Source organism: Aquila chrysaetos, chromosome 12 (genome assembly GCF_900496995.4).
Source record: "Aquila chrysaetos chrysaetos chromosome 12, bAquChr1.4, whole genome shotgun sequence".
Taxonomy (NCBI): Eukaryota; Metazoa; Chordata; class Aves; order Accipitriformes; family Accipitridae; genus Aquila; species Aquila chrysaetos.
This window is the reverse complement of record NC_044015.1, coordinates 20,806,790-20,829,198: the sequence shown is the minus strand read 5'-3', so window position 1 is coordinate 20,829,198 and position 22,409 is coordinate 20,806,790. Positions and strand designations below refer to the sequence as shown.

The 22,409-nt window shown below is 38.1% G+C and overlaps 1 long non-coding RNA gene and 1 other non-coding gene across 2 annotated transcripts in view; one reads left to right on the top strand and one right to left on the bottom strand.

Moving 5' to 3' along the window:
• The window catches only part of LOC115349440, a 174,327-nt gene that overhangs the window by 64,172 nt on the left and 87,746 nt on the right, over positions 1-22,409 (top strand). The window lies entirely within an intron of this gene.
• Positions 20,136-20,208, bottom strand: TRNAK-CUU. Its single transcript has one exon. It is a non-coding gene; the product is annotated as a tRNA-Lys (tRNA).

The following is a 22,409-nucleotide window of genomic DNA, read 5'->3' as shown; positions in this document are numbered from 1 at the left end:
AGTTCAGTATGAGAAGAATGTTGATAACACACTGATGTTTTCAGTTGTTGCTCAGTAGTGTTTAGTCTAAAGTCAAGGATTTTTCAGCTTCTCATGCCCAGCCAGCGAGAAAGCTGGAGGGGCACAAGAAGTTGGCACAGGACACAGCCAGGGCAGCTGACCCAAACTGGCCAAAGGGGTATTCCATACCGTGTGACATCACATCTAGTATAGGAACTGGGGAGTGGGGGCAGGGAATTGCCGCTCGGGGACTAACTGGGTGTCGATCGGCAGGTGGTGAGCAATTGCACTGTGCATCATTTGTATATTCCAATCCTTTTATCACTACTGCTGTCATTTTATTAGTGTTATCATTATCATTATTAGTTTCTTCTTTTTATATTCTATTAAACTGTTCTTATCTCAACCCACGAGTTTTACTTCTTTTCCTGAGCAAGCTGCTGCTTGGTGTTTAGTTGCTGGCTGGGGTTAAACCACGACAATTATTCTCAAGAGTCAAAAGGAATAATACACATTTAGAAAGTTGGAATGCCAAAGTATAGCTGCTTTGCATGCACACAACCATGTACTTCCTTATGAAACAGATATGTCATGTGAACCCTTAGACAGATAAACCCCTTTGGAGATATTTTTGAATGCAAAAACCCAATCTGTGTGCATGTATGTGGCTTTCAGATGTGTTTACTTCATTTCTGATTAAAGGGAATATTTAAGGTTTGATCAAGTGATTACCAGAGAACCAGAGAGTAATGAACAAACATTGCTTGCGTGTCTTATAATTGATAGATATCTGTATCTATAAATCCATAGTTTCTAGTGTTCTATTCCTGCACCTAAACTCATGTTCACTTTATGCAGGGTTTTGTGTTTGGAGAAAAAAAAATATTGAAAGATTTCTTGAAACAGAAATCTTTAGGAGACTCAGCAAATTTGAAAAGCATGCATTCCTAAGTTTGAGAGAAACGTCCATAGAATTTATTTTTTGTGCTCACCATCCAAGTCACTTCATACAGTTCCAGTACTTTCTTACAAATATTCTGAAAACCAGTGTTTGAGACTCTCAGGGAAAAGACAGGCTATTTATTTAATTTGTCAGCTCTGGCATAATTCATAACCCTGTTGCACTTGATGTTGTACAAACAGAGTTAATAAATGATCCTTGCTCCAGGTGCTCAGGAATTAAGTCTAAGACATAACATCGTGGATAGGTATGACAAATAGAAGAGTAAAGAAACCCAATAAATAGTGTTGGTTAGAAAGATGGATTACTTCCTGGCACATCAGCATCAAAGGTTTTGTAGATTTCCCAGAAAGGCAGGGTTTTCATAAAGGTTTTAAAGGGGGACAGAAAGTATCTTTACAGTATTTATAGGGTAATCATTGCAAATGTGAGGGGGAATATAAAAGAAAAGCTGAGTTGCTTGTATGGAAGATAAACGGACAAATTAGCTTGTTAAACAATTTTAGGGCATAATATTTCACTTGTGACTGAGGATGAGATGCAGGCTGCTTATTAGTATTTTGCTTTAGCTTTAGGACATAGGTGGGACAAAAGTTAGTAGATGGAAGTGTTAACTTAGATGCTCTGCAATTATTGAGGAAGATCCCAAAGGCTGTTATTGTTATTCCCTTCTTATTTTGACTGACAACACTAAAGGCTCAGTGTTAGAACACTCTTGATTTCACTTGAAATGTTTCACTCCAAACTGCATGAACAAAGCATGGTGTATTTGGAGTTTCCTAGTTTTGATATCAAGATGAGTTTGGTTAATTACTTGAATGAGTCAACAGATATATATGTATATATGTATATATATATAGAGGGACATATATAAAGAGAGAGAGGGAGAAAGAGAAGCAGCTGACTATCCCATAACAATGCAATGAATTACTTCCTCATACCAATAACAAAAAAGGAGCTAGTGGAGCATATAAAAATACAGAAGTAAAAATAGCTGTAGTTCATCATTTGGAGGAAATTATCCATTGAGAAGTCTGGTAGACTGCCAGTGCCTCAGCCTTCATACCCAAATGCATAGGAAGAATAGAGAGACAATCAATGAAAGAATTTTTATTTTTTTGTCAGATACAAAGATTTTTTAATGGTTCTATTACAACCATATTTATTTAAGAACGGTACTAATTCCAAACAGATATTTGAATATATGGGTAGTTCGTGCAGAACCCTCACATTTGTACGGTAGTACAAACAAAAAAAGATAATAAAACCACATTTATTTACCAAATAACCAAAAATAACATAAGCTTTTAGCTCCGAAGGAAGATTATGAAAACAATATAAGGCAACAAGATTAAAAGAACTAACTAAAATCATCCTGATTCAGCAAAGCTAACCGAAGTATTTATATGCTTTATGTTAAGCAATTTTTCCATCATAATGTGACCAGAATGAACTAGATAGACATAATCCTTCAGCAACCTGTAGTCACCGTAAACTAGAAGGAAAGGAAGAACACAAATGCTGAGGAGGGTCAGTGGAAAAGAGGAGAAATTTCATAAATAGGCAGGGATGGCTTGATAGTCCAACAGGTCAAGATAGACTGAGACGTCCTGGGTAGGAGGAAAGGTTCAGTATCAAATTTAAGATAAAGTGGTAAGAATGGTAAGATCGGCTGGGGCAGGGCAGTTTCTGCCTGAGTTGAATTGATCTTGTACAAATAATTTGTAGCAGAAATCAACTGAACAGACAAGTTACCAGTGTTTTCTTCTGTCTTGAACATATTGATGATTCAGCAACACCATACTCGAATAAAGTACAAATGTTAGGGTACTTATTAAATATGTGACTTTATTATTGGTTAGATCAGGTTAGTTAGGTTATCAGGGCCAAAATTCTGACAATGAGTTTTGAGAATGTTGCATTCTGGTGTCATTGAAGTCAGTGAAAAACACCTGTTGATTTCAGTTAATGCTGCCTGCTGTGTATTCTGTAGTTGTTTTAAAGTCACTGGCAGTTCTATTCTGTAGCATATACTTGATGCTGAAAGGTTAACCTAATGCTTTCCTGACTTCCCCTTCCAATATTGTATATGAGAGTGAACATTTTCTTTTTTAATGGTAGGTAATACTCATAACAATAAGTATCATCTTGAGTAGAGTCAACATCTTTCATATATAAAGTCTGATTCTCTTTCTCATTAAAACTGAATTCATTAGAACAGAGTCCCTGATTCAGGTTGCTGCATATAAAATTTCTTTTTGGTAACTCAGCTAGCTCATTACTACCAGGACATGCCTGCACGAGTCATCATTTCTTCTTCTAAGAAGCAGTTACTATTTATATGAAATATTGTGGGGATGGGCAGGGGACTAATTTCACAATAACATTCTTATTTTTACTTTTCATTTTTACTACCAAATAATCCTAAGAATAATTTATAGCTAAGTAACCTATAACCTGCTTCCTCCCTCTTGTTGTTCCCTCTCATATACACATCAAAAGCTGCACTGGCTTTTTAAGCCTCAAGACAACATAGCTTTAATTAATTTGAAAATGTTCTGTAGTTATAGCTTGTTATAACAAGCAGGTTAAGATAAAGATTTGCATTGGAACAGAAATGGTGAACCATTTAAGCAAGGAAAAAAACAAGCTTAAAGTTTCTTTGGAAAAATCAACAGGGAAAAATTGTAAGTTTATTTCCTTTCTCATAAAATAGATTTTTTCAGTACTATCTTTGATGTGTATTCTTCTCTAGATATGTATCTTCTCTGGTTCCATTTCTGTCTTGTAAAACAACTTTCACATGAAGTATTAATGTAATACATTATGAGAAAGTCATCAGTGATGTTTTGATGAAGTATTATAGTAGTATTAATTACATCACTCTTAGTGTGATGATGTGTTCTTCATAACCTTGAACTCATGGGTTGAAGTGATTATTACATTTGCACCAAAGCTCAGAAAAGCCTCAGGGACAGAAGATGAGGGAGAAGCTAGTATTTGGGAAAATTGCAATGGGGAAGTGATGTAATAAGGAATGGATGATCTGGAGGAATGTGGAAAAGAGGAAAAGAAGAGCTTGAAGTCTGGTGAGAAAGGAAAAGAAAGAGACGATGAAGTTAAAAAGAAGCAGTTTGAAGTCATAAAGCAGCAAAGTTCACTCCTGAAAGTGAAGACGGTGGAAGTTCAGTGTTGTCACCATCACAGAGAAATAGAAGCCAAAACAAATACTATATAAGGATGGATGTTTCTCCCGTCAGCATAAAACATCTGTGTGACCTGAAAACACAGATGTTTTCATGTTCTATTGGTAATGTGAATCAGTTTGGTGACATTAAAAGACTTAACACAGTGTTTGTGTTTCAGTGCAAATGAACTTCCAGAGATTGTATATGAGACTACCTAGTTTTAGAGAAGACAGATCAATTTTAACCAATGCAATCCCAATTTTGAGTTTAAAATAAAAATGTGAATACAGTGTCTCTGAGGAGTTTTGAAAGAATGGAAGATCAATGACTAAAAGATACTAGCTTATTCTTTCTTCAGGTTGTCTTTGCTGAAATGGTACATGACTCTGCAATTATTCTGAGTGTAAGTAAATGATACAATGCAGTTTTATGCAAAGATACCAGAGTCAGTGTTTTTGTACTCCAGTGTTTTGCCTTTGAAACAGGGCTCAAACACCATCATTTATATAAGAAAGTTTTTGGAGTAGATACACTACCAAGTTATCACAAGTTGGTTCTGTCCCACAGGTTGCACATTCTTTGCATGTTAGTGGGTATTAAATGGCTTTTTCAGAACCATAGCAACATCTGAGTAATGATAGTGAGTAACATATAATGATTAACAGTTAACTATGGATATATATCTCAGATACATAATCCAAACCTAAAAATTATGACATTTCATACATATATGAACTGTTTGTTTTCTAGGCAAACTAGGAAACAGTGAGTAATATGATGTGAGCAGAAAAGCATCACATTCAGTCAGTTATTTGCAATTATTTCTAGAAATGAATCTAAAATTCACTAAGCTCTTATGCTAATCGGCTGTTTGTGGAATTACCCCAAAAGACAAATGACAAAAAGCCATACTGATGACAAAAATTTTCCTTGGGCTGTTCTAAAGCTGAGAAATGCTACTGCTTAATATATTTATTTATTTTTTCATTAAGTTCTATAATCACTAACTTTAAAATTTATCAGAAGATTACAGCACATTTCTTAAATGGGAAAAGCTGTCCTTTACGATCAACTTTTCTCCTTCTCATTGTCTGTATCTCTTCTTCCCCTTCTGAAAATTTTAGAAAGTACTGGCAAAAATACTGTCAAGGTTAGGTCAGATAAATCCTTGCTCTCCTTCACCCACTGCCTGTCTATAACAAGGTGTCTTTCAATTATGCATTTCTTGATAAATTAACTCCACCAAAGTGGGGAGTCTAGAGGCTGTGGCCTCAGTTGACCAGAAGAAGAGGAATGTGTCTTTCGTCAGGACTTCTGTGGAGACTCTGCTGTCAGAGATTCTAAAAAAGTCAGCCTTTTCAGGGATCACATTATTAAATATGTACTTTTTGAGCTGGAAAATAACATTGCCAGTTAATCACTTAGCAAAATTTGTTTGAAGGGCCCTCAGCTGTGAGTCAAATCAGAATCAAAGAATAATATTTTCTTCCTAACAACAGCTGTAAGGTTCTGCACCTAGAACAATAGGACTTGGACTAAATCCCAGGTGAAAATTGCAAGTTTTTTATTAGAAAGTCTGAATATGTGGCATGATGGATGATGGACCAGATGCATTTGCAACAATCATTTTGATAGGCAGCACTAGCATGACCTGTTACTCTAGAAGCTTTGGTCTGGTTGTTTCACACATCTTATCTGGGTTTTTTTGTTTGACTCGCAGTGGCAATGGTGGTTATAGGTCTGTAAAATTAGTTAAAGGAGAATCAAAGCCCAAACAGTCATTAATCCCTGCTTCAGTACTGCTTGGGAGCTCAGGTGCCCAAGCACTCTCAAATATAGTTCCGTGTATAGTTCAATATAAAATCTGTCTTTTTCTCCTGTAGGAAACAAAGAGGCTTGATTCTGTTGCAAGGACGGGTGGTATCCTTCATGTTTCTGGTTACCTATGTTTTGAACTGAGGATTTAATGTATCCACTTGAAAAATCTAGAAATAGACACTTTACACAAATTAAGCATTTTTAAAAAAAAATTTACTTCCTCTGCTGCAATACTGTTAAAAAAATAAATTTCAAAAAATTTTTCTTATCATCCCTAAATATTTGACTTAGTGATGCATATATTTATATACAAGAAAAGAAATGCTAAGGGCATTTTTGGAATCATACTCCATGTTAGAATTTGTAGGTCAGAAATATGGCATTTGAACCTGAGTTTCTTGTATGTCCTGAGAATTGCTCTGACCACTCAACTGCCCTTTTCTAAAAGCTTCTTACTTGGTTGGATTAATTTTTTTAGTGAAAGTTGAATTGGAATCTCACCACCAACAGGTGTGATTCCAGGGTCTTTGGATGCATGTGACCAAACACGAACAGGTTGCTCAGAGAGGTTGTGGAGTCTCCATCCTTGGAGATACTCAATAACCATCTAGACGTGGTCCCGGGCAACTGGCTCTGGGTGGCCCTGCTTAAAGAGGAAGGGTGGATCAGGTGACCTGCAGATGTCCCTTCCAACCTCAATCATTCTGTGATTCTGGCATTCATTCAGCCATTTCATTGGGTCCCAGCTGCTGGGATCATTGGTCTGTTGCTTATTTTAGTATCTAGCCAAGATGTGGTCTTGTATCTAGGTATCTGAGGGTCATTTGAATAAAAGCAAAGCACAGTGGACTAGACAAAGCAGCTGAGAATCATCATGTATACCAAATATCAAATTTATAGTTTGCTTGGTTTTGTTTAATCAGTAAAATTCATTAAATAACAAATTAGCCACTATTACAAAAGTATGCATTTGTCTTTTATTATATTTACATTGAATTCCTGGGATGTAATATAACAAGGTCTGAGCCCAAAACATGGGAACCAAGGAAATTTAGAAGAGTTATCTTTAAAAGAACACGCTTTCTAATAGAGGAGGTTTATTACTCCTACAGTTCACAGACAGTAAAGTGGTTGTGTGTTTTATTATGATGATAATTTTTAGTGTTGGTACTACTGGAACTCAACTCACCTGAAGTTTTAGGGAGCAGAAGAGATCAAAAATCAAATGCTGATTACCTACTGAGTATTAAATTATCGAATGCCCACTCTCAGAACCTGTAATGAACAGAAATGCTTTTAACTGTTTAACTTCGTATTATGCTGACCTCACATTCTGCCAACAATTTTCACAAGCCATTACCCTTACAATAAGAGTAGTAATTAAAAGTGTCCAATGATACCAATTACAAGCAATCATTTATAATATATTTGAGTATCTTCTTTTTTTTAGAAATTAGCCAGAGAATATTTAGTAGTGCTGGATTATCTCAAGGAAGAGCATGAGAAAAAAAGTCTTGATTAAAATTGCAAACATCAACAATTACCTACAGTTATGTGTAGCAACTACATATATATATACACACATCACACTGCTCTGAAGAGGCTGCACGTGTGACTGCACATGTATATCTGAACAGATATTGTTGGTGTCTGTTACTTAAACTATATCTCATGCAACTGTTGTTTTCAGTGACAGTATCAGTGCCATTCTTCATAGACATTGATGAATTAGAAACCACAGTTTGTCCCGTCCTGCAGAAAAGGGTAATTTTCTTCTGACAGTTGAGTAGGGCTTCCTTGAAAGCCCTGAGCACGTGATTTATTTTTTTGCTTTACATTGAAACAAATTGAACATCCTGAAGTAATTATGCTTTCAGTATTGTGGTTCCATGATGGAACATACAGTGTAATAATCATACCAATTTTTTTGTATAATTATAAGTGACAGGTGTCTGAGGCTCAGAGTCATTTTAGCTTGACATTTTCAATTATTGCAGCAGTATTGACAGAAAAGGATTAAGAAGATCTCAGATGCCAAACCCCATTATTTCAACTTTATGTAGAGCTGTCAAGTCCTAATAATTCCACAGGGATTTAGCTATCACAGCGTAAAAAGGCAAAAGATCTTCATAGCAATCTTAAAACTATTATGGACTGTCAAAATGTAAATGATCATAATTTAATGAATATCTAATTTTATACCTTTCACTTAGCAATTTTAAAATTATGCCCTGTTCTTTAAGTGACACAGTGGTCAACAGCTAGTAATATGCCTTAAATAAGACTTAAAGCTGTCTAATTATTTATCCTGACATCTTAGAATTGTGACTCATGAGAGTGCATAGCTTAGCCCAATGTAAATATATCCAATGTGCAATAAAATGGATTGGATATTTTTTCTTTTCATCTGACATCTTCATGTCAACAATTTGCAGGCTGGTCTTTCAAGTCTTTTCAAGGGAGATAATTCATAAAGAGCTTCCCTGCTCTATTGTTAAGACAATTTCATGAAAAATGAGATATACTCAGTACATTGCTGACCTCTTTTATGTTACTGTAGGATACTTTAAAATAAAATTATTCCATGAAGAATTGATTTTGGTCTTTACCCTCTTGTCTTGGAGATTCTGAATATCTACCTGTAAAATTTTCTTTCTTTAATCTTAGTGTGTTCGGGAAGCTAATTCCAAGGTTTAAAATCTCAGATGAAAGAAACATATTCTTTGTACTTAGACCTAGCTGCTTTTCTTTAATGACATTTTTTCTTTTTTTTTTAATGTGGCTTCTATTATTTGACAACTTCTGCCAAAACAGATACTTGATTGTGCATTGAAGATGACCCCTCATATCCGTTGGCAGACCTCAACCTGAAGACTTTTCCCTACTGAAAATGCTATTTCTTTAGTAGCTTAAAGTTTCACAAGATGTCTACATGAAATTTAGCATTTTGATAAGCACAGTTATTTCATCTTTATGGATGAAAGAAGCTGATGTTTTTAAAGATAATGAATGGGCACTGAAAATGTATCCAGAGACAAAGTAGGCTCTTACGGAATACCGGTGTGATCCACTCAGTTATATTTATTTGTTAAAAATTGGATTGACTGTATTCTTTTTTTCTAATTAGATTTAGAGGTGTTGCTTTCATTCATTATTTGTAACAATGAATTATAACAGTCTAACAGAGGAGGTGAAAAATATGGCATGTGCAGAGTGAGAGACTGCAATATTTCTGTTTGACTAAAATGGACCAAGGCTGTAACTACCATGATAATGTGTTTGTTCAAGAATAGCAACAATGCCAATAGGATTTCCAGTCTGCTTAGAACTCTTCTGAAGAGAAAATGCTCATAAAATGTAAGCAGAATTTTGTTCCGTTTCTCAAGGTGTTTTTGATTTCCAGCCACAACTGGTAACAATCTCATAATCTGATAAAGATGCTGAAATAAAGTTTCCAGTTTATCCATTCATTTGCTGGAACATATTCATACTCCTGACAGCCTCTCATGATGTCTTTGGCTGTGTTGAGAGGGAAGATGTTGGTTATTCACGACCTTGCTTTACTTGGCCTTTTCTTATTACAATTAACCATGGATTTGAGACTATAGTAAATGTCCTTTTGAACTCCAGCTTTCTCCACTGATCCTTTCCAAGGACTACCCAAACCTTCCAAGGCAGATGCTGGGTTGTACCCAATGAATTTTGGCACTAGGTTACTTACGAGTGAAACCCTTGATCTCAGTGATAAGGTAGATGCCCACTTTGTGACCTCAACAGGAAACAACAGAATCATAGAATATCTTGAGTTGGAAGGGACCCATAAGCATCATTGAGTCCACTCCCTAATACCTAACACTAAACCATATGATGAAGAGCGTTCTGACGCTCCTTGAACTCTGACAGGCTTAGTGCTGTGACCACTTCCCTGGGGAGCCTGTTCCACTGACCGACCACCCTCTAAGTGAAGTTATTTTTTATTAGAATACATAAAAATTATGTTACATAAAGCAAATGCTTGTTTTTCAAATATATCCAAAAGCCTGAGATTGGTGGATTATAACACTTGTAACTCCTACCTATCACTTTTGGATTTTGAGAGAAATGTAGAGACAGAAATCCACCCTCATTCAAAACATAGGTCTGTTTCTTCTTCAGAATGCCATAAGATTGTGAGAGTAGGGCATTATATCAGTAAACCCAAAAGAATCCTTTGTGAGATTCAAGACTCAAGAAGAGAAATAAGAATAGCAGAAACAAACAAAAATGGATTTATAAGTAAGGCAAAACTGATAGAAAACTCTGTGCCAAAATCCTGAGCCCAGTTCTGTTATTCTAATGTATGTGTTGTATAATTCCACTGAACATTGTTCTACAATTTAAATAAGAGTACACAAGATTTATTGAGGTGTGGACATCAAAATGGTAAGAGGACAGTTTTGTGGAAACAAAAATGAAGAGCAAATCTCTCTTGCTACTTACCAGTGATTGCACTCTAACAAATTATGTGGCTCTAGGGAAACTGTAGAAAAATTCTGTTTAATTCTCTTTGACCAGAAGAGTTAGAACTCTGCTAAAGTCACAGAAGTGCAGCAGGTGTGCTTGAGGGGAGGAGGTACATACCATCAGTGACATGGAAGTGTTTTTATAGAAATATGTTTTCTAGCTATGTAAAGTTCTTCCTGGCAAGAATTTTAATCAGATCCCTGGCTGCAGTACTTACCTATTGCATGTATTTTTGTCTAATTTTTAAGAAACATTTTTTTCATCTGTTAGTCACCGAGATATGCTAGCATTTTCGTATATTCGTTCTGGACAGTTCAAAGACCATCAAGAATCACGCTGTTTGTTTGACTTCTGGGTTTGCTGTGAATGATTACGATAGGTCTTATGCTCACTCTTTTATTCCCACTTCAATTTGTAGTTAGCTAGTTTGCCTGGATCCCAGTAATTTGTTGCTATGACTGTTGGGTGCTATCCCTTGCTTTGTGTCTTCTAATAAGCTCAATAGTTTGTTTTGAGCTTCTGCATCTGGTAAAGATAATAAGCATTACATCTCTGTTAGTCACAGCCATGCCTGCAGTGAAGGGCACACTGGGTTTTGAGTTTAAAATAGATTTTTCTTCTATAATCTGTGTGCTCAAGCCCACAATAATTACTGAACAAAATGTTCTTAGACATTTGCCTGAATAGCATCAATCAGTGGCACTGCTTATGAAGGAGAAAGCTATTTTTGAGACATAAAGAGGCTATGCATATAAGCTCGCATTTACTTTCCCGCAGTACCAAAATCTAGACCTGACGTTTTTGTTTTCATTTTAATTTAATCAATAGTTAATGCTTTGTTCAGACTGCTAAGAGTCTGTGTGTGCTCCTTCCCTACAAAACAACAGAATAGAAGGACCGCTCCCTTTTGTCCTGAACTGATACACCGTTAGTTCAAGGAGAGGTATACAGTGTTATGTCAATAGCCATATTGGGGTGGTTTTAAGGAAAACTCACAAAGTTCATTTGTGCAACAGGAAACTGATTGAAAGGGGAATAAAATCCAGGGAGAATCTTCACCTACTGAGTGTAGTGAAGAGGTATGTTTTATTTGTCCAGAGAATAGGGATAGTCTTGGCTTATTAAAAAGGGCTTTATCTCTCATTTTGTAGAAATTCTCTAAGACTAATTTAGCCTGTTGTTCTGCAAGTTGTTCTTAGGAATCCTCCTCTTAACAGGTAGAGCCTTAGACCAGGCAGCTTCTATGGACATACATATATTAGCCTCTTCCATAAAAAGATACATGTTAAGAATGTATCTTCTGGGACCAGCTGATGCCTCTTTTGCACTTTTAGTAGCCACGGGAGGAATTGGCAGAATATTTCTTTTGAAACACTGTAAATTGGTCTTAAATGCTGTAGAAGATGTAGTATCTGTGATCTGGCTGTGCTCCATAGATTAACAAATCATAAAGTGATGTGGTAGTCTGAACAGAAAAGATCAGTAATTAGAGCACAGTCACAAAAACAAGTTGCTTTGGAGTGACAGGTTAGAACTGTCTGCTGATCTGAAAGAACTGCCATGAGGCACACTCTTAGTCAGTTGCAAATGCAATTAGCTTAGCTGAGTACTGGGAGTTGTCCAGGCGTGTAAGCCATTGCCTAACAAAATACTGTTTCTGATATGCAAGTTATTCAAGAAAGACAAGGGAGTATATTTTGGCTGTAGGGTACAATTAGCTTTTTGGGAAATGGCAGAGTTTGGAGAAAACAGGAGTACTATCCTTGAAACAAGTTACCCAATGTAAGTATTTGTTTCATAAGAAGTCCAGTTCTCTGATAAAACACAATCAGGACAGCACAAAAAGTATTTAAGAGTTAGATAAGAATGAAAAATTCAGTGAAGAAACATAACATTTCCAGTCCTTTCCTCCTGATGAGCACCTAGGTCCACGTGGGTTTGAAGAGAGGGAGATGGTTTCATAAGTTCTTCCATCAGGTGAAAGAACTCACTAAAGCATCATGGCTGTGTTCAGTAAGTTACTGCCTGTGACTCCCAAAGGGGTCAAAGTTAGTAAATTGCAGACTAGTTAAACTAAATCTTACACATTTGATTTTTTTCTTTCCACTTAAAAATCAAAACAAAATAAACATGCTGTCGTGGTTTAACCCCAGCCAGTAACTAAGCACCACGCAGCCTCTCACTCACTCCCCCCCACCCAGTGGGATGGGGGAGAAAATCGGGAAAAGAAGTAAAACTCGTGGGTTGAGATAAGAACGGTTTAAAAGAACAGAAAAGAAGAAACTAATAATGACAATGATACTAATAAAATGACAACAGCAATAATAAAAGGATTGGAATGTACAAATGATGCGCAGTGCAATTGCTCACCACCCACCAACCGACACCCAGCTAGTCCCCCAGCAGCGATCCCCCACCCCCACTCCCCCCAGTTCCTATACTGGATGGGACGTCCCATGGTATGGAATACCCCGTTGGCCACTTTGGGTCAGCTGCCCTGGCTGTGTCCTGTGCCAACTTCTTCTGCCCCTCCAGCTTTCTCGCTGGCTGGGGATGAGAAGCTGAAACATCCTTGACTTTAGACTAAACACTACTTAGCAACAACTGAAAACATCAGTGTTATCAACATTCTTCCCATACTGAACTCAAAACATAGCACTGTACCAGCTACTAGGAAGACAATTAACTCTATCCCAGCTGAAACCAGGATACTTGCAAAAAGATCAATAAGGGGGAGAGTACAAGAGTACTGTTTTAGAATCTATAGAACCTGGATCTCCAAGTGGATTTACAGTGGCTAAGCCTCCCTTTATAAATAACAGAAGGAGGGGTGGTATGTTTTTATACCAGCACTTTCTGAAGAATCTTGGACAATAGACATGAATTGTGAAAAAAGATGCAGATAGGAATCTCAAGAAATCCAGTAATCATATTTAAAATCAAATATGTAGCTTTAAAGTACTTAGAAGATGCTGCTGTCATTTTGAAAATGTGTATTCATATTTGTTTTGGTTTGCTACTGCTGAGGTATGACAAATAGCCAGTAAACAGTTTATGGTTATAGAAAGCCAAATCAGTGCCATACTGACAGGTGGAGATACAAGTACTATTTTGATTGCCTCATTTTAAGGAATGCAATCTTGTCCAGTAACTTGAAAAACCAATTAATTGAAAATGAATTTTTAACATGTGAGGAAATATCTTCGTCATTCAGTATCTTTCTGAATTAGAGTCTAATCATGAAAAAGTGATTTCTCAGAAGATCAAAGTGCAATTTCAGTTTCAGATACTGTAGACTTCTAAATGTAAAACTGCCTATATGTGCCATTTCCACTGACATTACTATTAATACACATAGCGTGTGTATACAGGATCTAGGCCTTGCGTGTTTATTAGGTAAGTGCTTTTATATATGGATCACATACAGATATATATAGAGAGCTAGAAACATCTGTGAATCTGGCCGTTTTGCTGCTGAATGCTTTGTGGAAATGTTGGCAGTATTAGTCTTCTGAGTTAGTGGAGAAAGGGAGAAGGTTATAAATGAAAGACATGTTATTTCATGGTGCAGAGATATGACATGAAGTGTGTAAGTTCAAGTTCATCCTCTCTGAAGTCAAACAGAATTTAAAAAAATTATTTCAAGGGAAATAGTATGAAGTCTTCTGTTGTGTCTTAGGTGAAAAGTCTAAGCTGTTGTGAGAAGCAAGAATAAAAAAGGAGTTGCTTGCTCCATAGTGCTATTTTGTATGACATTTGTATTGACTTAAAAAGCAAAAGTGAACTAAAATAGGCCACACTTCTCATTTGACATTTAGTCTAGAATCCTAAAATCTTGGGAGAAGCCTTTAGGATCCAAAAGCAGCTTTTACAAATCAGACTTCTTTATTCTAAGTTGAATGCATCCATCAAACAGGCAGCTTGAAAGTGGCATGACTTGGGAGAAGTGGGTCTTTTCAGGTCGGAGGACATGATTATGACAAGGATGTGACTCATAGGACATTTTCCTCCCAAAGGGCTGCTTTCCTGTTTGGCAGACTGACTCAAGATGGTGTATGCAACTGTTTTACCTACGTAGGGCTCTTCAGGGTTCTCCTGTTCTGTAACAGAAAGAGTTTCACCATATAAGAAGTATGATAAAAGCATATTATTGAAGAGGAGGGATGTGGTAAGTAAAGCTCTTGTGATATTTATTTCCAGTAATATAAAATCCAAACAAAAATGTTGTTTCTCCTAATACGTGTGGGAAGTGCCCAGTGCTCAGTTGCATCACTTTGAGTAGCATCATTCCCTTTCCTATGTTTGCATGTTGCCTGCCTCTGTTCCTTTGGGAATCCTGAGGAGAGAAACCTTGACTCTATGACTTTAAATCAAATATCTAATATGGGAACAGAAGATTACTACCATTAAGTTGTTGCTACCCATAATAGTAAATACCTCAAGTCTTACTTCTACGTCCAAATAGTAAATGTAAGGTTAAACAGGGCCTTTAGATTCTAGATTCTGTTTGGCCTGTTTCATAATTGCTAGCTTTGCTACTTCCGGTGTTAAGATGGGAATATACAGAGCTGTGGGATTTAATACCAGCAATGTACCTTCAACTCAAGTGAGGTAGATTTCATGTCAGGCATTTTGCTGGGTGATGGACTTCTGAATAAGATCCTATTTTCCAAGAATTTTAAAGATCTCTGGGTAGTCTTCAGGAAGACACTCCTTTCTCTAGTGTTCTCTTAACCCCTGCAAAAATGTTTACACATATAATTTCAATCTGTGTATGTAATTACTACGACATCAGTTAGAGATGCATCCAAGAGGGAAAGCTTCTGTACAGTCCTCAGAGCTTAGCAACTTGTCCATATTTTCCTTTCCTAAAGCAAGGTTTTATAGGGGTTTAAAGGGTAGTTAAGTTTGATAAGTACTGAAGTAAATCTGCAGTGGGAGAGGACCTATTAAGTCTCTGCACAGACTATATTTACTTAAATCGGAAGAAAAATGATACCATAGAACATGGAGATTTCTCTATGTTTCCTTAATTATTTGGGCTAGAAGACTTAGGAAATATAGAATGAATATGTTTTTCGTACCTCATCAATTCTTCTTACAGAAGTTTCAAGGACATTTCCCTTAAAAAAGTAGAGGTAAATCTCTAAGAATAGAAGAATGTTAGTGCTCTTAAAGACACATCTTTAGAGATTAATACATTACATTAAGCAATATAATTAATATGTCAAGATTTGAAGGTCTTATAATTCTAAAAAAATATTGCTATTTCAAAGTGAAACTTGGTAACTTCTCTAGTGTTCCCATAGAAGCCATTGTGGTGGCACAGGAAGAAGCAATTGTAGTTTTGTACTGGTATGTACTTTTTTCCAAGATATATATATTTTTTAAAGTGGTTGCATACTTCAATCAAAATTCTGGCATGAAGCCCTACTATCAACCATGGCTGAATTTACAGAAGTTGTAAAGCCAACATGTCAGGATAGCTGGAGAGACAATGCATGGATTTAATATCGTTTGCCAGTGGGAATTTCTGGAGCTCAAAGTAATAATGTCTTCTACATTAATGTGCAGTGAAGTGAGTGTAGCATTAATCCTCATAGAAAGTTCAGTTCTTCTGAGAATATGGAGGGATGATATAAACCACATTAATAGAAGGAAGGAGCCAGGTAACATGGGGTTACTTTTATATAATTTAAATCTGATTAAAGAAAGTCTTAATATTTTCTCCCTCTGCAATTTGTCAGAATCAAGCATTCAGGATGACAGATAACAAGTGTCTTGATACTGTGAGCATGTGTATATGTGACTCATACATCTTGTTTTAGTTTGAAATTTTAAGACCCAATTCGTAGAAAGAATGTTACAGAATTTGGTTTGATTGTGTATAGGGAAAGGGATGGAAAGTTGGGTGACTTCAAACTGGGGCTTATTTGGTAGTACAAAATTGTACAAATGGAATGTACCACTGTGCTTTGTTTTTCCCTTTGTAGACAGAAAATCTTTGTATTTGTGAAAGTAGTTTTTTGTTGTTCCTTTAATTAAAAGAAATTTGACATTGAGTTTAAATTTCTCCTTTCTTGCTATCGGTGCGATTAGAATGTCATCAATTTGATTTTAAACATGACTGCTTCAGGATCAGAGGAATGTGGGGCAAGAAGAAACAGACACCCTGAGAGTCACTGAACTTGATCTTGCAATGGAAGGTGCATGTGTGGGAGAAAGTATGCTGAACTACAAGCAGAGGATTTGATGAAGAGGTCAAAGGAAGCAGGAGGAAATGACTGTTGATCTGGTAGGAGAGCTGTGCCCTGCATTCATTATGACATTTTGTGCAGGAGCAGCAAGAGGTTTTTTTCAGATCTGTCAGAAAAAGGTTTCTGTCTCTATGTCTAATCCGTGTGACAGTCACAGCTCACACGTTTTGTTAAGGTCAGCTCTCCAAATACTTGGACAAAGCAATACTCCAGGGGGGCAGAAGGAGTAAGATGACAAGGGGACTCTAAACTTCATGTGTATTCACTGGATTGTACCTAAACCAGCACGACCTTACCATGCCTTGTCTCTGCCCTGCAGCGTAACTACTGTCTCTGTGCAGATCAGGCATATAAGTTTACTTACACTGCTAAATGCTAGGCACAATTTTTCACACCCAAGTTTTCTTACATGTCCTTCATCATTTCACAACTACTTGCTGGATCAATTCCATTCATTTTTTGTAACTGTAGAGACAGGACTTGTGGTTCTTTGTATAACAGAAATCTCAATGACATCAAGGGAATAGGGCTATTTAATGTCTCAGTTTACAAATGAGAAAACATTGGAATTCTGTCTACAGTGACCTAGTGAGGTTTAATTTATGGATGTTTACACAGCACTTTGAAATTCCTGGACATATGTATCACTCTGCAAGAAATACAGTGCAGACTCCTTGCTAGGGTCTTTTATTGCACACAGGAGCAACCTAGACTCTTGCCAACTGTCCTTGAAGTCAGTAAAGCTAGTCAGATGAATGCACTTTTGGTATCTTAATTATCCTGGATGACAATGAACAATTACAAAATCCCTTTGCCAGTCAAATCCTACTGAACTTTCAGTAGGAGCAGATAAAATCTTGAGTTAAAACCTTTTTATCCTGAAAAATGCACACATGATTATGATTTTTGCATACAATTGACTGAAAAGCTTTTGCTAAAATAAAGCTTGAGTGACAAGGGAAAATAATAAAAAAAAAGTTTTATTTTTTTCTCCCAAAAGTGACTTTCTGAACGAAGTCACTTACTTTGAATAAAATAAGATATTTTGTTCAGCCTGAAATATTTTATTTTCTAATTTTTCTTTTTCCTTCATAATTTGCAAGAAAATTTGTGCGTTTTTTTCCATCAGTATCATCATTCCCCAGAAAAAGAAATTACTCACAGAAGTGTAACTCTTAGTTATGTATATTTGGAAAGGTATTGGTATGGGTTTACATATACACATAGACGCACAAATATTCTTGGACATATTACTACCTTGTGATTTTTCCATGGCATTATTCTGCAGTAATTATTGGATATTTGCCATTACTTTTTTTATTCTCATATCAGTATTTTGGGAAGTACTGTTGCTTTGTTTCGGTGATAAGCAGATCCCTAGATACAAGTGGTGAAGACAGTGCCTGGATAGAGACATATCCATTTTATTATTACTAGATTCTTTTGAGTGTCCACCTTTTGTTTTTTTCCAGGCATGTAAGTTTTATGAATACTTCCTTTTACTATCTGCCTGATCAGTGGCATCTGCTCCAAAAAGTAATTAGACTTCCTTATTTTCCCAAGCATCAGACATGAATGGCTTTATACATAATACAAGACTTTTAATAGTGTGACTGTTAATGCCCAAGAACTATCAAGAAAAAAGATACATTTTGTTGGGCTTGAAGTCTGTAGTCCAAAGACACTCAGAGACCAAGGACTTTAAAATTCTGTGTCATGGTGGTGAAAAAATGACACCAACAGGGTTGTAGACTAACTTGTCTTCCATATGCATTCAGAAAGTAAGGGAAGCTTAGCTTTACAAAGAGTTTTTTTCATCTACCCAGTTAATGGAAATAAAAATCACAAATCTTAGGCTACTGCAATTTTCGTATATCAGCACGGAAGTGAAATGGTCAGCACAAATTCACTGAATTCTCCATACTGCCTGTGGCTCATTCTGTCAGCTGAACCTTAGACAAATGTGACAGTATCCACCACTGAGTTTCTCTCAGGGCTTTCCTAATGTTCCCTTCTGATGTAGTTAGGGAGCAAGAGTACAGCTTTGATGTGCTTGGTGAGAATGATATCAAGATTTCTCCTTTATGTAGGGATGCAGGTGTTCTGAGATTCAAAGACAAAACACCATCTTTATCGTGACTCAGGACAGTATCAAGCAGGAATGTTGTGGGTGCAAAGAGTTACACTGGCAGTGCCAGCAATGGTAAGCATATTCAAGGAAAACCAAAACAGAAACCTCAATACATTGGTCAGTTAGCTCATGTAGATTGAAGCATCTTTTTCCAAGTTTCCCTCTGTTATTTGAGACTACTTTTTAATGTTGAATTGAAGAATTGTGGGGCTGCTTCTGTAATCTCGTCAAATGTCATTATTTGTCTTTCTGCAGAAGACTGGAAGCTCAGTAAATGCACCATGGTAGTGTTTCATCCATACAGTGTAACCTGTATTCAGATAGCATTTTGGTCAGACTGCTCCAAATTCTCTCTGGGTTGATCCTCAACAGACTGGATGCTGGCAATAAATTTTATCTTCTTTTTCCTTGCTACTTAAACAAGGGATGATGGCCTGAGGACATTCCTGCCTTACAGTTTAGTCACCTTTATTCTTTTCTGTTGTGAGATATTTTGTTTTGCCTTAATTTTGAGGATAAGATATGGCACAATGTGAATACTGCCAAAGCTTATATTTTGCTGATTTATTTCAGATTTATAGGCTAAAATGATACAGTGTTTCTAAAAGACACTTACTTCTCGATGGTATGCCTATCCAAAGAGTACAAAACTTTCTAGTTCCTGTACAATTAGTTGTCCATTATGCTGTATTGGGTCTGGCTGAGATGGAGTTAATACTCCCCATAGCAGCCCTCATAGAACTGTGCTCTGCATTAGTAGCTAGAAAGGTGTTGATAACACACCAGTGTTTTGGCTACTGCTGAGCAGTGCTGGCACAGCATCAAGGCTGTCTCCCCAACATTTTTGCCCCCTCCCTCAATGGCAGGCTGGGGCAGGGCAAGATCTTGGGAGGGGACATAACCAGGACAGCTGACCTAAACTAACCAAGCAGATATTCCATACCATACGACGTCAGCTCAGATATAAAAGCTAAGTAAAGGGAGATGGAAGGGGGGCATTTTTGTCTTCTGGAGCAACCACCACGCGTACTGAAGCCCTGCTTCCCAGGAAGTGGCCAGACATCACCTGCTGATGGGAAGTAGAGAATAACATCATTTGTTTTTCTTTGCTTTCGCGCGCAACCTTTGCTTTCACTTTATTAAACTGTCCTTATCTTGACCCGCGAGCCTTTTGTTATATTTTGTCCCCCCTGTCCAGCTGAGAAGGGGGAGTGATAGAGCAGCTTTGGTGGGCACCTGGCACCCAGCCAGGGTCAACCCACCACAGTCCTTTTTGGCGCCCAACGTGGGGCTCGAACCCACGATCCTGGGATTAAGAGTCCCATGCTCTACTGACTGAGCTATCCAGTCTCTTCAGGAGCGTGGGTTCGAATCCCACCGCTGCCACCATCCCCAACATACAGATTTATACATTCTTATTAACTACTATCCCCTGTCCTTTAAGAGATAGATATTCCATGGGCTTCTTCCACTCCTCCAGATGTTCACACACAGGTTATGTCTTGGGCCCCATCCATCAAGATGAGCGGTCAGGGCAGGAGAAGCAGTATGTTCGTTCGATTGTTGGGCACCAACACTGGCTTGGTTTGGGTCACCGATGCACTTGTCTGGTTCCTTGCGAAGTTCACTCCTCTGCAGTTCAGGTCATTCCTGCTACATTACTTCCTACAACATACAACTCACATCAGAGATTATTTTTCCCTCAAGGTTAAATGTCCTTGAGGCACACACTGGGTCTCCCCATCCTGCCCGCATTCTCCACCAAAAAGACTGTGATGGGTTGACCCTGGCTGGTTGCCAGGTGCCCACCAAAGCCTTTCTATCACTCCCCCTCCTCAGCTGGACAAGGGAGAGAAAATATAACAAAGAGCTTGTGGGTCGAGATAAGGACAGGAGAGAGATCACTCACCACTTACTGTCACGGGCAAAACAGACTCAACTTGGGGAAAATTAACTCACTTTATTACAAATCAACCAGAGTAGGGTAATGAGAAATAAAACCAAATCTCAGAACACCTTCCCTCCACCCCTCCCTTCTTCCCGGGCACAACTTCACTCCTGGATTCTCTACCAACCCCCCCCAGCGGCAAAGGGGGACGGGGAATGGGGTTTACGGTCAGTTCATCACACGTTATTTTCTGCCGCTTCATCCTCCTCAGGGGGAGGACTCATCACACTCTTCCCCTGCTCCAGTGTGGGGTCCCACCCACGGGAGACAGTTCTCCACGAACTTCTCCAACGTGGGTCCTTCCCACAGGCTGCAGTTCTTCACGAACTGCTCCAGCATGGGTCCTTTCCACAGCGTGCAGTCCTTCAGGAGCACACTGCTCCAGCGCAGGTCCCCCATTGGGTCACAAGTCCTGCCAGAAAACCTGCTCCGTGGGCTCCTCTCTCCACAGATCCACAGGTCCTGCCAGGAGCCTGCTCCAGCGCGGGGTTCCCACGGGGTCACAGCCTCCTTCGGGAACCCACCTGCTCCGGCGTGGGGTCCTCCACGGGCTGCAGGTGGATATCTGCTCCACCGTGGACCTCCATGGACTGCAGGGGGACAGCCTGCCTCACCATGGTCCTCACCACGGGCTGCAGGGGAATCTCGGCTCCGGTGCCTGGAGCATTTCCTCCCCCTCCTTCTTCACTGACCTTGGTGTCCGCAGGGTTGTTTCTCTTACATGTTCTCACTCCTCTCTCCGGCTGCCAAATTCCGCCCGTCCCAACTTTTTCCTTCTTAAAAATGTTATCACAGAGGCGTTACCGCTATCACTGATTGGCTCGGCCTTGGCCGGCGGAGGGTCCGTCTTAGAGCCGGCTGGTATTGGCTCTCTCTCGAACACAGGGGAAGCTTCCAGCAGCTTCTTACAGAAGCCAACCCTGTAACACCCCCCCCGCTACCAAAACCTTGCCACACAAAACCAATACATATGCCAAAAAGCATTACCAGTATTTCCAGTATTCTCCTGTCTTGCCTGTTGTTGGTACTGAAACAGACATTGAGAGATCACCTTTTTTTTCTGGCTTGTTATCTATATGCTTTGTGGAGCATGGGTTCCACCATCCCATGAGGTATGACTGGATCTACATGCAGACAAACAGAATAGAGGAGGCCAATGTATTCTTTCGAATTTGATTCTGTGGTTTCAATTTCTTGCTTTTGATACCGTTCAGTTCCATATGCATATGATCTATCTCCATTTGATCACTATTTGACAATGACTTCTACAAGAAAAATCTCAGATGTTTACATCTTGCATTTTTACTTAATTTGAATGCTTCTTTTTGAATACAGGAAAAATATTTCAAGACTATGCAACTGTATTTTCTTTTCCTGTGAATTTTGCATTGTCAGACCACTAGTATGTGACTAACACACATGTTCACAGACTGCTAAAGAACAAAGAAGCATAGGTAATAATAAATGCAGCTAACAAATTTTAGTGGATACTATGGTAATATGTTCCACTTGAGGACCTTACTCACTGCCCTCCTTTGCTGCGGTACTTGTACGATTAAGACTCTCCTCTCATCAGCTTAAATTAGGCGAGCAAAGATTACAT